A 14,786-nucleotide genomic window follows, 5' to 3' on the forward strand; every position below is an offset into this window, starting at 1 on the left:
TAAAAAAAAATTGTTTAAGTATATGGTATTTCATAGCTCAAATGTCGGAAAATACCATGAATAAAAGAGATTAGTAACCCAATTTCATAAACAAGAAAGGAGACCAAAATTGGTTGAGCAATTTTTCTAGGATCTTCCAACCAATAGAGACGGTAAATTTCTATAACAAATAGGAACTTCCAAAGCAGTTCCTGAATAAAACATTCCTCCTACTCCCATTGTCACAATTTAGCTACCACCTCAGAGTATGAAAGAAGACATTCTTCTCCAACACCTTCCTTGCATTTGATGGTCTCTTACATTTATTTCTCCCGCACTAGTGCTTGCTCTAGCACTGTCCATTCAGCAGGGTATAGACCCGCTCATTTCCGGTGAACAAAATTTTCTAATTGCAATGCAAGAAAACATTAAGAAACAGGCAACCTTTGCTTTTCAACATCCTGTTTACTCAAAATGGTCTTACAAACCCAGAACCTCCTTATTAAGTGGCTCATACTCGGGGTAAAAGAAAATTGTCTAATAAAAAAGACAATGACATAAACAAATAATAACTATTACCAGCAATGTATCATAGAGTAAATTACACTGACTATAAATTTTATTATTATTTAAGTATTGTGTCAATATTTTCCCCCAAGTTCTACCTAAAGTACAAATTTCTGAACCATTGATTACACAGGAGATGCAAACAGGCATTAACGCACAGAAGTTCCACTGCATCCAGCATATCTGTTCTGTAGTCTACCACACCTATCCTGCTGCCCTTGTTCTTCTCTTCCCTATGTAGCCAACTATCTTCTGAGAGTTTACTTCACTTTCTTTTTAACTTCCCACACACTTCCCAGTTTACTTCTTTCTAAAAAGGCATCTAATTAAAAAATCTTTCTCTTGAGTCAGCAGTGATCACCATATTACTAAAATTAATGTTTTTTTAAAATTTTATTTATTCAATTTTCAGAGAGGAGAGAGAGAGAGAGAGAGAGAGAAAAGGGAGGAGCAGGAAGCATCAACTCCCATATGTGCCTTGACCAGGCAAGCCCAGGGTTTCGAACAGGCGACCTCAGTGTTCCAGGTCGATGCTTTATCCCACTATGCCACCACAGGTCAGGCCCAAAAAATTAATGTTTTTATTACTCACATTACCAGACCTCAAACAGCATTTGACAATGCTAGCTATTACCTCACTCTGAAAACACTGCCTTTCCTTAGCTTCCAAGGAAAACATTCATTTGGTGTTTTCTCCCTACATCTCAGGTTTCCTCTGCAGATTAGCCTTTTCTAACCATCATTAAAAAGTTTAGAGTGCTTATGCTTGCTCTTGCATGTTCCTCTCATCTCATACTCTTCTTGAAAATATCCTGAGACAGATTCTCATCTCTAGTCAATTCATCCTTTGAAATCCATACTCACATATTCTTTAGTATACTTGATATAGTACTTGTTTATATCAAGATACCTTATAGTCAACATGTCCATGATCAAACCCATGATCTTCCCCCACCAAACCAAGTCTTCTACCTGTGGTTCCAATTTCATTGAATGGCTCCATCATCCAGCCATTTGTTAGGCTAGAATCTTGAAAGTCAACTCAACATCACCTTCTCTCCCTCACCCTGCTTATATATAACCCATTTTACCTTTAAATATGCCCCAAATACTATCCATTTTATCTCTAACTACACCTGAAATTTGCCCACTTTTTCCTGTTATCACTGCCACCACCACAGACCATGCAGCCACCTCTCCTCCTAGGAACTACCTATTCTTTTTGCATCCACTCTAGCCCCTCTGATCTTTTCCCTACAACAGAGTCAGAGTAGTTCTGGCAAAAACCCAACTCTGATCATATTATGCCCTATATTAAATCCTTTAATATCTTTTCATTGTTCTTAAGAAAAAGTCAAATCTTTATCATGATTTATATTGTCTTCAGTGATTTGCACCCCCATCTCCGTCCTCACCATGCATCAATCTTTTCCTTGTTCTCACTTCATCACCAAAAAATTTTACCAATTTTTGCTCTTTCTGGCAACTGGCTCTTTGACAGTTGTGTTTGCTGTCCATGGAACATGTTGCACCAGCCCCTCCATCTGTTCCATTCTACCTCTTCACAGGATCTCTCAGCCATCCTTCAGACTGCAGCTCTAGCATCACTTCCTATGAGAAGCCTTCCCTGAACATCACCTCCTCCCCCTCAATATACACAAACACATGTCTAGATCAGCTTCCATTGTTAACTGGCCCCTAGAAACATGTATTTCCATCTTATTATATAGTATTTCAAGTAGCATGAGCATTTGGTTAATCCACACTTGACTGTAAAATTTAATAGGGCAGAGATTATGCCTTGTTGACCAGTCCAACCCTTGATATATAACTGAGCACATATTTGATTTATAAAATTGTATGTTGAATAAATGAATGAGTGAAACCTAAAACAATTGTTTAAATCAGCCTGACCTGTGGTGGTGCAGTGGATAAAGCATCAACCTGGAAATGCTGAGGTTGCCAGTTCAAAACCCTGGGCTTGCCTGGTCAAGGCACATATGGGAGTTGATGCTTCCTGTTCCTCCCCCCTTCTCTCTCTCTCTCTATCTCTCTCTCTCTCTCCTCTCTATAATGAATAAATTAAAAAAGTCTTTAAATCAAATTGTAATTTTCAAGCAATTTTTCCCACATCCTGGGAATTCAAGAAGATTTATTTAGGTGATATTTTCTTTTAATCTTGATAAATTCTTCTATAAAAATAGAACGTATACAAAGTTATTTCAATAAACTTAGAACTGAGTTTAAAGCGTAAGTACTATGGGGTGAGAATTTACAGAGGTTATATTGATGCATTCATATTATTTCAAATTCCACATTTCTGTGTGCCTGTGCCTCAGCTCTTCAGGAAAATCTGTTAGCCAATCTCCATTCCCAAATCAGTGAAGTGCACCAACAATGCTCTGATGTAGTTAGACTCTGAATAAGAAATAACCCTGCCCTCAAAAAGCTCCTAATCTCAGAAAGGAGGAATAACCCTGAGTTCATATCTCCAGTAACAAGTTACATATAAGTATATGTATTTAAAATGAAAAAGAGGAAAACAATAGAGGAAAAAAGAGCAGAGGATTACAATAGTAATTTCAGGAAAACCAAATCCAAACCACCAGATAAACCATGTTCAACGCACACATTGCTTGAGGATGGGCTTGGCTGGATCTCTCCTTACCAAGTACTTCCAATTCCACTCCTAGAAACTGACCTGCTTAGCTGCTCCTCTCCCCAGCCACTTTGAATTTTCTGGCTGCATGACTTCTGATTGCTGTCAACAAAGGAAATCTAGAAGGCCTTCATCTGAGGCAAAGACACAACTCTTTTCCTTGGTAGTTGTATCTTAAACCCACTGCCAAGAAGGATAGACACAGACCTAGTGAGGCTCAGCACATACAATTTAGAAAGAGATGGGCATTTTAACAAACAGTAACAATCCAAAACAATCCCACTTTCGCAATGTTTACAAGAAAATACAATCACTGGGACGCATTGCTAGGGTCCCCCCACTCCCCGAGCTTGGGAAGATGCTCCAAAGGTGTGACTTCATTCAGCTCCAAGTAAATCCTTCTCTAGCCCAGATACCTTCAATTTAGGTGGCTCGGTGTCCTGACCCAGCCTCTTGATTTGTGTAGTTTATCACTAATCCACCCTCTCCTGAAAACAGAGCCTCAGCTATCTGACCTCTGAGTACCCCATTCTTCTAGGCCTAGAGTATGTGCCTAGCTCCTGCCCATGCCTTATACTTACCCCTGCAGACTACTTGTGATAACTCAGCCTGCTACTCACATTTTGACATATGTGCACCTCCCTCCCAGTTCATGACTTCCTTGGTGGTGCATGCATGTCACTCCCATCTGGCATGCAAATTCATTATCATCACATTGGTCCCTTTAATACACTTCCCTTGCATTCTAGCCTACCCTCAACATAATAGTTTTGTGTGAAAAAAAATATTTTAAGCCACATTTAATTTACTTGCAAAGCTTTATCTAAAGGTTGAAGGTACTTCTCGCAAGTCTTTATGGTAAATATCTTTCCATTTCAACTTTCCAATATGAACAGTTCCCCTGGTACATTATTCTTCCCGGGTTTCTTCAGCTTCTCTGCAGTCCTCTTAGTTTGTGGAAGCTCAGTATAAATACAGTGTTCCTGTCTGAGAAGAGTTAAATGCAAAATGGAACATGGGTTTCCCTGTTTATTCAATATGAATCACATTTGTATAACATCAATACGATATTAGCAACTCATCCTCATGCCTGATCCATCTCCAAGTTCATTTCTTTCCTGTTCTCCTGGCACAGTTATTACTAATTTTCCAACAACATGATGCTCTCTACATTTTTTCATTTCTAAACTTGATTCTTGGAGTGTCACTATTTTAGTCTACCTCCCTAACCTTACACAATAACTTTAAATTATTGTCCTGCCTTCAAGGTGCTAATTTTTTCTACCATAGTCCCATTTACATGTAATATTTTCTTAAAAATATTAATAAGGCAAGTAATAATGATGATTCATCTATTTTCCCATACAAATAGAAATTTCTCAAAGGAAAGGAGTTGATCTGACAAATTTCCTACTATCCCAAATATCACTTTGTTTAGTGTTCAGCTGAGTCAGGAATCAACATGTTTATTCTTTACGACACCTTTTTCTTGATTGCCAACTATCTTGAAAAGGTAATCTACATGTATGGCCCACAAGTCTTGATTTCTTAGTCACATGTCAAACCATTACAATCTGACTTCCAATGGCTTTTATAGAAGCCAGCATTCACTATCTAATTGGATAAGTGGCCTTTTCTTTGTTTTTTAGCTCACTGAACTCTGTATCTTTTGTATCTTTGCTGAAAAGTGTTTTGTTTTAAAAGTATCTCCCCTCTAGATTTTCTTGACAATACTATATCCCATTTTTTTCTAACCTCCCCAATTTTTTTTTCTTAGTCTCCCATACTAGATTTTCTTTTGAAATATTATAAGTACTGAAATTCTACCATTAGTCCATTTCCTTTATTCTCTGCTTTGTCTCCTCAAAGGATTGCTTTCCCTTCCATGGCTTCAGCAACCATTTGTATATAGTCGACTCACAAATGTATTTATCGCATTGACCACCATTCTGAGTTTCAGACCTCTTATTTGTAAGGACCTCTATTTTAATGTAATATAGGCATTTCAAACTATTTCCATGATAACTCATTCTTTCTGCTGTTTGTATCTTTAAAATACTCTAATAATAGCACTTCTCTTGTAGAATTAAGGTAGCAATAGCTACTTTAACAGATAAACCCAGAAATGTCAGTGGCCTAACACAACAACAATTTTTCTCTCACCTCAAGTTTGATAATGGGAAAATATATATAAGTTGCAATGCTTTTTTCTTTTTTTTTTTTCCTATGCTTTTTTTCTATGCATTCATTCAGGAATTTAAGGGAAGAAGAAAAAGATGCTATTTTTAACACACTCTGGGCATCAGCTTCAATTAGAAGATAAAAAATAGAAGAAAAAATAATTTTCTATAAGTTTTTGTTTCTTTAGACAAGGCCTACAATAGTATATAACACTTCTTCCTATATTCCCTTCGGAAAAACACAGTCATATGGCCTAATTACCACCATCATAATAATAACAAACACGGGAAAATTCAATCCAAGTTTATGTACAGAAGGAAAGAAAAATCAGTTTCATAAACAGGTAACCAGCCACAGCCACAGCTGTGAAGATTAAATTAATTAACACAGGACTAGAACTGAGTCTAACATGTAGTAATATAATTTTGGCTTAACATGTATGTGTTAGTCATCTAAACTAGAATTCTCAAAGTTATCTTTCACTTCTCGCTATTCCATTTTCAAATGATCATCAGATCATACAATTCTTTCTCACAATTATATATTAATTTGAATCTTTCTGTCTGTTTATATTGCTTTAGCTCTCCAGTTCTGAACACCAGCTTGGCAATAAGATCACTTAGAGAAGTCATAGTAGGAAAATGCTGATGCCCTGCCATAATCTGGATCAATCAAATTAAATATTTGAGATATCAAAACCAAACCGTGTTAAAGGTATCCTAAAGGGCACCCAAGATTGAGAACTGCTGCTCTAATCCACCCTCCTCTCACCACACCAAGGATAATCTCCTAGAAGCACCAATTTTATCATGACATTTCCCTTGCTTAAAAGTTGTTTTTGGCCTGACCTGTGGTGGCGCAGTGGGATAAAGCATTGACCTGGGACGCTGAGGTTGCCTGTTCGATACCCTGGGCTTGCCTGGTCAAGGCACATATGGGAGTTGATGCTTCCTGCTCCTCCCCTTTCTCTCTCTCTCTCTCTCTCTCTCTCTCTCTCTCTCCTCTCTGAAAATTGAATAAATAAAATCTTAAAAAAAAAAGTTGTTTTTGAACTTCCTCTGTGTAAAGCAACATGTGCACACCTACACCAGCCTGCATGATAATCCCCTGGGGAAGCAAGTTGTTAACTGCATGTTTTATTTCATGCTATTTTGATTTATAGTCATTGTGCAGATTTTATAATGTACATAACTCATTAATATAGTAAAATCAAGGTGTTTGCTTACTTAAATTTGTTATTGACTCTGAATTCTCCAACTCAGTAGTTTCTTATTCAGTGGTGAAATGTAAATACCTGAGAGGATATGCAAATGAATGCTGATTCACTGGGGTCTAACACTTAGATCTGACTGTGAAACCTCAGGAGGACTTCTGGACAGGAGAAGTAGAGCCTAGCCATGGTGGAAAATCTAACAGGAAGTCTCACACTCACACACACACCACACACATACACACACACACACACACACACACACACACTAGATATAAGTAATAGAAATAGGCTGATAAACCCACCTCACAGAAAAGGACAGTATGCAAACTTGGAGCCAGGTGGAAGAAAAGAATATTTCTATTAAAATTTTATAACCACAACCCACTATTTTATAGTGGTGTCTTACAACCAATGTTGTTTGAAAAGCCTTAGGCTTTGACCCACAAGGGTCAAAGAAAGTCTACAAAATGTAGGACAAAGAGATAAAGAGATGGAACATATAAAAGACACATCAGGATACAAAGAAGACAAAGTGAAAAGGTGGAGAATGGATCTAATCAGGGTTTCAAGGAAAAAGAAAGAAGAGGTACAGACAATAGTCCAACGGATAAAGCTGATCATTTTCCAGACTGAGAGAAAGACAGGAACCCTCTGATTCATGATAAAAAAAAAATTAAACTCAAGTGGTAAAAATAAATCCAAATATAAACTTGAACACATCAGAGAGCAACACCAAAGACAAAGAAATGATCTTAAAGGTAATCAAGTAAACACAGACAATTAAATATCTTTAAATAATTGAAAGGCAGTAGAAATATAACTTAAATGTTTTGAAAGAAAAAAACTCTTAACCTAAAGTTATATAATAAAATGTTAGAGAATAAGGGCAAAGAAAAAAAAATATTTTCATATTAAATAAAAATCAGATTATTTACCACCAACAGATTCTTATTAAAGAAGCTTCTAGAAATTGTACTTCCAGGGAAAGGAAAGCTATCCCAGAAGAATAGTTAGACCTGCAGAGAAATAGTAAGCAAATAAACTGAGTGAATATAAACACATATTGACTGTGCAAAATATACTAACTGTGCCAAAGAACCAATTCATTATTTGGAAACCTGATAACTAAAGGAATAGAGTCAAACAATTTTCTTGCCTTGACTTTATGAGCTGTATTTCAGGATAGCCAAATATAAGGCCAGTAGTCACCACCGTCACTGCCGGATAGGTGCAGGTTCCCATTAGATTCAGACAGACGGTAAAGAAACTACGGAACCAAAAACTGGTGGACCATTGTAAAGCCAGTGGCCACAGCCAGGGCCACTATCACAGCAGCCAGGCCCATGCAGGTTCGCATTGGATTCAGACAGTCGGTAAAGAAACAACGGAGCCACAAACTGGTGGGCCATAGTCTTTAATTCTAGCTTGCACCCGGCGGGCAAGTAAAAACATACACTGGGCTCCAAAACCCAGTCACATTCAGTGCTCACAAAGCCACTGACTTATCTGAGTTTCCTAGAATCAAAGGTTTCTAGCTCACCAGATTTATTCACCTCTGTTCCCCATCTCCTTCCTTATCCCAAATACAAACTCTACACAAACTGGCATCTCACTCAGCACTCCACCATCTTGGCTGCTTCTCCTGGCCTCCTCCACGTGGCCTCCTTCTGCTCTCTGCTCTGCTCTCTCCTCTAATGTCAGGAACCAAGCCCAAACTCTCGTTCCATCCCCATTTTATAGTGTAGAAATCCAAACTCTTAATCCAATATACAAAATAGGGAAGTCTCTAATACAAAGTCACTTCTCTGAGGCATGATTGGATTGTACCGCCCTACATCAAAAAGGGTGGGAAAGGCTTAATCCCAAAACCAAGCCCCAGGCTACAAGGATTCTCAACACACATTAATATCACCTGGGCGACGGCCTCCATCTTTAACAAAGTGAGCATAATACATTTTATCTGCCCAACAACCATTCTTTTATTCTAGCCTCGCACCCGGCTGCGAGAAACACACAGAGGGAAAACACTTCTCTTTCCATTCAGGGCTCCCAAAGCCACTGACCCATCCGGGTTTTCCTAGAATCAAAGGCTTTCACCAATCTTAGTCACCTCTGGTTCCCAATCTGCACATCTTCTCCCTCCTCATCTCTGCACAGTCTGGCTTCTCCTTCAGCACCCTGCCATCTTGGCTTCTGTTGGTCAAATAAATTTGTAAATATGATATATTTATATATGTTTGCTCACTTATAGTTTGCATTGAGTGTGGGAGACAGGCTGTAAACTGGCAAGGTCCTTACAGCCTAAGGCTTAGTTTTAAGAATAAGCCTTTCTCACCCTTCTAACACTAAGATCTTCTCAAAACTAAGCTTTTCCCCACACCTTTGACTGTTGCATGATGTGGGGTAGTGCACTCTTATGAGGAATCCCATTTATGCCTCATTAAGTGGCTTTGTATCAGAACTTCCTTATTTGTATATTGTCTTAAAGGCTTTAATTTCTACACTATAAAATAAGGCAAACTGGGGGTTCTCTCTCTTGGTTTTGCCATTAGCATTGCAGAGGAAAGGCAGCCAAGATGGTGGAGTGCTGAAGGAGAAGCCAGTCTGTGCATAGTATGTGCAGAGAGAAGGAGATGGGGAACAAAGGTGAATAAGGCTGGTGGGGCCTTTTTTTTTTTTTTTAAAGTAAACTGTTTTTTTTTCCTTTTTTTTCTTTTTTTTTTAATTTTTATTTTATTTATTCATTTTAGAGAGGAGAGAGAGACAGAGAGAGACAGGGGGGAGGAGCTGGAAGCATCAACTCCCATATGTGCCTTGACCAGGTGTTGGTCAAATAAGTTTGTAAATGTGATATATATGTTTGCTCGCTTGTGACTTATATTGGGTGTGGGGGACAGGCTATAAGCAGGCCAGGTTGTTGTAGCCTGGGGTTTGGTTTTGGGACTAAGCTTTTCCCCACACCCTTGAATGATTGTATTATCTGGGTGGTGCACTCTCATGAGGAATCCAATTATGCCTTGGATGGGTGACTTTGTATCGGAGACTTCCTTGTTTGTATATTGGATTAAGGGATTTTGGTTTTCTACACTATAAAGTGGGACAGACCAGGAGCTTGGACACACAGTTCCTGCTATTACAATTGCAGGGGCTTCCCTGATCCCTGGCCCTTCATGGGAAGAGCTGGTTTTCTGCTTTTCCCTTGTCTTCTTTTGTGGTTTGCCTGTCTTGGTGAGACACCAATAAATAGGATGGCCCCCCATCCTCTGACTCCACCATTTCTTTATCATCTGCCCGAATCCAATGGGAACCTGCATGTGAATGGCCACGATGGCGGCTCCTGGCCTTACAACTGGCGTAGTTTCCGGCAGGATTCAGAGATTGGTATGGAGCCACCACCCTTGATGGGTGGGATAGAGTACTGGTTGCTGCTCTGGCTCCCCATGGCTGTCCTTTTAGGGGCCATGGGCTACATGTTTTTTACTCAAGAGGAAACTTCCCGAGGTCAAAAGCTTCAGTATGAATTGAAAATAGAACGGCAGAAAAGGCTGGAATTGGAGCGAGCACTGGAGAAGGAATTACGGGTTCGCGAGTTGCAGTTTACCCTGGAAGTTGAAGGTGTTCACCGGCAGTTGTTGGAGAAACAACTGCGGATTCAAGAGCTCGAGTCTCAGCTTCTGGCCAAAAGCCAGCAGCCACAGGAGCCTAAACGGTCACCAAAGGAGCAGCAGCATCCGTGCCGGTGGATTGGCTTTGAGTCAGCGGGAGCAGGCGCTTGCAACTCCTCTTCTGAGGATGAGAAGGCTCAGTCTGAAGCTGCCATACGCACACTGAGAGCCCGACCAGTTGTCACCAAGAAGGTAAAAACCCAGCAACAAAGAGTCCCTCAGGGGCAGCCACAGCCTCCAGCCCAGGTAATGGAACACTCTGTGGTCCGGCCCTATACCCAGGCAGAGCTGATGGAGTTGGGGGCACAATTTAGGCAGAAACCTACTGAATCCCTGGTAGCCTGGTTACTACGATTATGGGATATAGGGGTGGATGGCATCATGCTCTCCGGAACAGAGATGGAGAAATTGGCCGCCATTACCACACACTCTTCCTTGAGGCAGCGTCTTCAGAACTGCCATGGCAACCCAGGAGACCATACCCTATTAGAATGGGTGATGGCTGCCATTCGTATGGTCTGGCAGAATGCTGGAGAACTGCCGGGGGCAATGAGTCGGTGGCAGTGCTACAGTGAGTTAGTAAAGGTCCTTCGAGAACTAGGTATGAAGAATGCTGTTTTCAACCCTGGGTCTCGTGGGCCAGACGAGGAAGTGTTTACGGCCAAAATGAGGGAATTTGTCCTTGCTAGCGCCCCGTCAGCCCTTTTTGGGTCACTTGTGGCTATCTTGGGCCCCTATGTGGGGCAGCCCATCAATGCAGTTACACAGATGGTAGCAGATTTGGGAGAGCTGGAGGCCACTCGGGATCATAAAGCAGTGAGGGCTGCTGCCTATGTTTCCCCCCCAACTAACAAGGGAAACGGGCCTGTAAAGGTTACCCGAACACAGATGTGGGTAGACTTGATTGCAGCTGGAGCAGATAAGGGGAAATTGGATGGCCAGTCTAATAAAATTCTTTTGGAGCTTTGGCGGCAGCTTAAACCAGAACAGAAGTTCCAGCCACTGAGACGAAAGGCCCCAGCAGCTACCAATAAAACATTTGGTGCGTGCACAGCTCGGTTACAAGATTATATGATAGAGACGGCCGAGGGAGAGGGGAACTCCCAAGACCCACTGTACCAGTTTGAATAGGAAAAAGGCCGAGGGACCCGTCTAACGGGGATGGGCGGGGACCGGAGGCCACATGTGGAACTGGCTATCCACTGGTCCCCTTCCAATGTACAACAGGTGTTGGCCTTGGTGGATACAGGTGCAGAATGTTCCCTTCTCTATGGAAACCCAGAGCGGTTTTCTGGGACCCCGGTGGCCATTGACGGTTATGGGGGCCAAACTGTTCAAGTGAAGCCAATAACTATTCCATTGGGGATAGGGAGACTGCCTCCTAAGCCATATAAGGTGTATGTATCTCCTATTCCTGAATATATTTTGGGGGTAGATGTCTTGCAAGGACTGTGGTTGGAAACTACAGCTGGGGAGTTCCGGCTGCGGATCAGGGTTGTGAAGGCAGTATTGCGGGGACATGCATCACATTCCCCTTTGCAATTACCCGTCCCTCGGCGTGTGACTAACACCAAGCAGTACCGCCTGCCAGGTGGTTATGAAGAAGTCACAGGGACAATCCTTGAACTAGAAAAGGTGGGGATCATCCGGCCAGCACACAGTCCTTACAACTCCCCAGTATGGCCTGTGCGCAAAGCAGATGGAACCTGGAGAATGACAGTAGATTACAGGGAACTTAATAAAGTTGTTCCCCCTTTGCACGCTGCTGTTCCTTCGATAGCTAACATGATGGATCGGCTAAGCCATGAGTTGGGGACATACCACTTTGTGGCAGACTTGGCCAATGCTTTTTTCTCTATTGATATAGCCGCAGAGAGTCAAGACCAATTTGCCTTCAGTTGGGAAGGGAGACAATGGACCTTTACAGTGTTACCCCAGGGCTATTTGCATAGCCCCACCTTGTGCCATGGGCTGGTGGCTGCTGACCTGGCTAAATGGAAACAGCCAGAGGTAGTCCGCATGTACCATTATATTGATGATATTATGCTAACTAGTGATTCTCTTTCAGAATTGGAGCAAGCAGTCCCTACCCTGCTATCCCATTTGAAAGCATGTGGCTGGGCAGTTAACGAGAACAAATTACAAGGACCTGGGTTATCTGTTAAATTCTTGGGAGTTGTCTGGTCGGGTAAGACAAAAGTTATCCCTGACGCAGTTATAGATAAGATTCAAGCCTACCCCGTGCCCACTACGGTAAAACAGTTACAGGAATTCTTAGGTTTGTTGGGGTATTGGCGAGCATTTATACCGCATTTGGCTCAGTTACTACGCCCCTTGTACAACCTTATTCGAAAGGGGGTTCGCTGGGATTGGACTGAGCAGGCGCAAGGTTCATTTGCAGCTGCTAAGAGAGCTGTCAAGGTGGCACAGGCCTTGAATGTGTTTGATCCTGCCAGGCCCTGTGAGCTGGATGTTCATGTAACCTCGGAGGGGTTTGGATGGGGCTTGTGGCAGCGGACAGAGCGCCTACGGCAACCTATTGGATTTTGGTCCCAATTGTGGAAAGGTGCTGAAGCTCGTTACTCATTAGTAGAGAAGCAGCTGGCAGCTGTGTATGCTGCCCTCCTGGCAACTGAGAGTATTACAACCACAACACCAGTTACAGTCAAAACAACATACCCTATAGCTGGATGGGTGAGAGATTGGGCAACTAAACCACGTAGTGGTATGGCCCAAATGTCTACCCTGGCCAAGTGGGGTGCCTATCTGCAACAATGCTGTGCTCTTAGCACCAGCCCATTGAGGGCAGAACTGCAGGAAGTCTTGGGTCCAGTCACCTATGCGACTTTAGAGTCAGGTGCAACTGGGGCTCAGGAGGCAGAACCTGAGGTCAGTCCCTACCAGGAGGGGCGGGTGCCCATCCCCGAAGATGCCTGGTATACTGATGGTTCCAGCAGGGGCCAACCTGCCAAATGGACGGCTATCGCCTTCCATCCGGCCACTGAGACTATTTGGATGGACACGGGTACAGGCCAAAGCAGCCAATGGGCAGAATTAAGAGCTGTTTGGCTAGTTGCCCATAATGAACCTTCACCTCTGGTGATCTGTACTGACAGTTGGGCTGTCTATCGTGGACTGACCCTTTGGATTGCTACTTGGCACATTAACCAGTGGATGGTAATGCACCGTCCATTATGGGGTCAGGCCATGTGGCAGGACTTATGGGAAATAGGACACCAGAAGCAGGTGACAGTATATCATATCACAGGGCATGCCCCTCTAGCCCATCCTGGGAATGATGAGGCAGATACGTTGGCAAGGGTGCGATGGTTGGAGACTGCACCTGCAGGTGATGTGGCACAGTGGCTCCACCGGCGCCTGCTCCATGCAGGACAGAAAACTATGTGGGCTACGGTTAAGGCTTGGAACTTGCCTGTGTCCTATGCAGAGGTACTTGCAGCCTGTGAGCAATGTGCAGTATGTTCCAAGGAACACCCTCGGAGACCACTGGTGTCACCTGGACAGATCCAGAGGGGTCATGTCCCACTGACACGATGGCAGATAGACATCATTGGACCCTTACCAAAGTCAGAAGGGTACCAGTATGCAGTCACTTGTGTAGATACTGCCACCGGGCTGCTTGCTGCTTACCCCGCTCGTAACCCTGACCAGAGGGCAGTCATACAGGCTCTGGACCGCCTGAGTGCTGCATACGGGCGACCGCTGGTCCTTGAAAGTGACAATGGTACCCACTTCACTGGTTCAACGGTGAGGCAATGGGCTCAAAAGCTGGGGGTGGACTGGAAGTACCATGTTCCCTACCACCCCCAGGCTGCTGGTATCATTGAGCGTTATAATGGACTCTTAAAGCAGGGACTGCGACAGGAGGGGGGCACCGGCTCTCTTACTGGATGGACACGCCGCTTATGGACAGTACTTCGGATTTTGAATGAGCGACCTCGACGGGGAAGCCCAGCTCCAGTAGAGGCCCTCCTGCATCGGACAGCTGCCCCTATTCAGTTGCAGATACGCACCAAGGACATTTTACTCAAGCCAGGTTTCGGACAGCAGGGCAACGTGCTCTTGCCTGCTCCAACAGCCCTTCTTAAAGGACAACGGCTTCAATGGACTTGGCCCTGGACTGTACAGGCCCCCCATCTGAGATGGGTGGCCTTGTTGGCACCATGGGGAAAGGGGTTAGAGGTGGACCTCCAGTTAACTCCTTGGGCAACCAGCACCTGGCCACCTAAGGTAGAAGTGTATTATCCCTTGAGTGCTCAAGGGGACAGCATTTTGAAGGGCACCTTTGTAATTTCTTTATGGCCAATAATGAGTTCCCCTATTTTACTACACATAGAACCAGCAGATGCTGGTGTATTGGCCAATAAGGTTTGGTATGCCCGCTCAGGGCGGCCTCTGGTGCCAGCTACGGTGCTGTCTGCAGACAAAACTCTGGCCTGTATTCTGCCAGAGGGAAAAGATTTGCCTCTCTTGGTGCCACTGACAGCTCTCTCATTTCGCC

This window comes from Saccopteryx leptura, chromosome 3, assembly GCF_036850995.1.
Source record: "Saccopteryx leptura isolate mSacLep1 chromosome 3, mSacLep1_pri_phased_curated, whole genome shotgun sequence".
Lineage (NCBI taxonomy): Eukaryota > Metazoa > Chordata > Mammalia > Chiroptera > Emballonuridae > Saccopteryx > Saccopteryx leptura.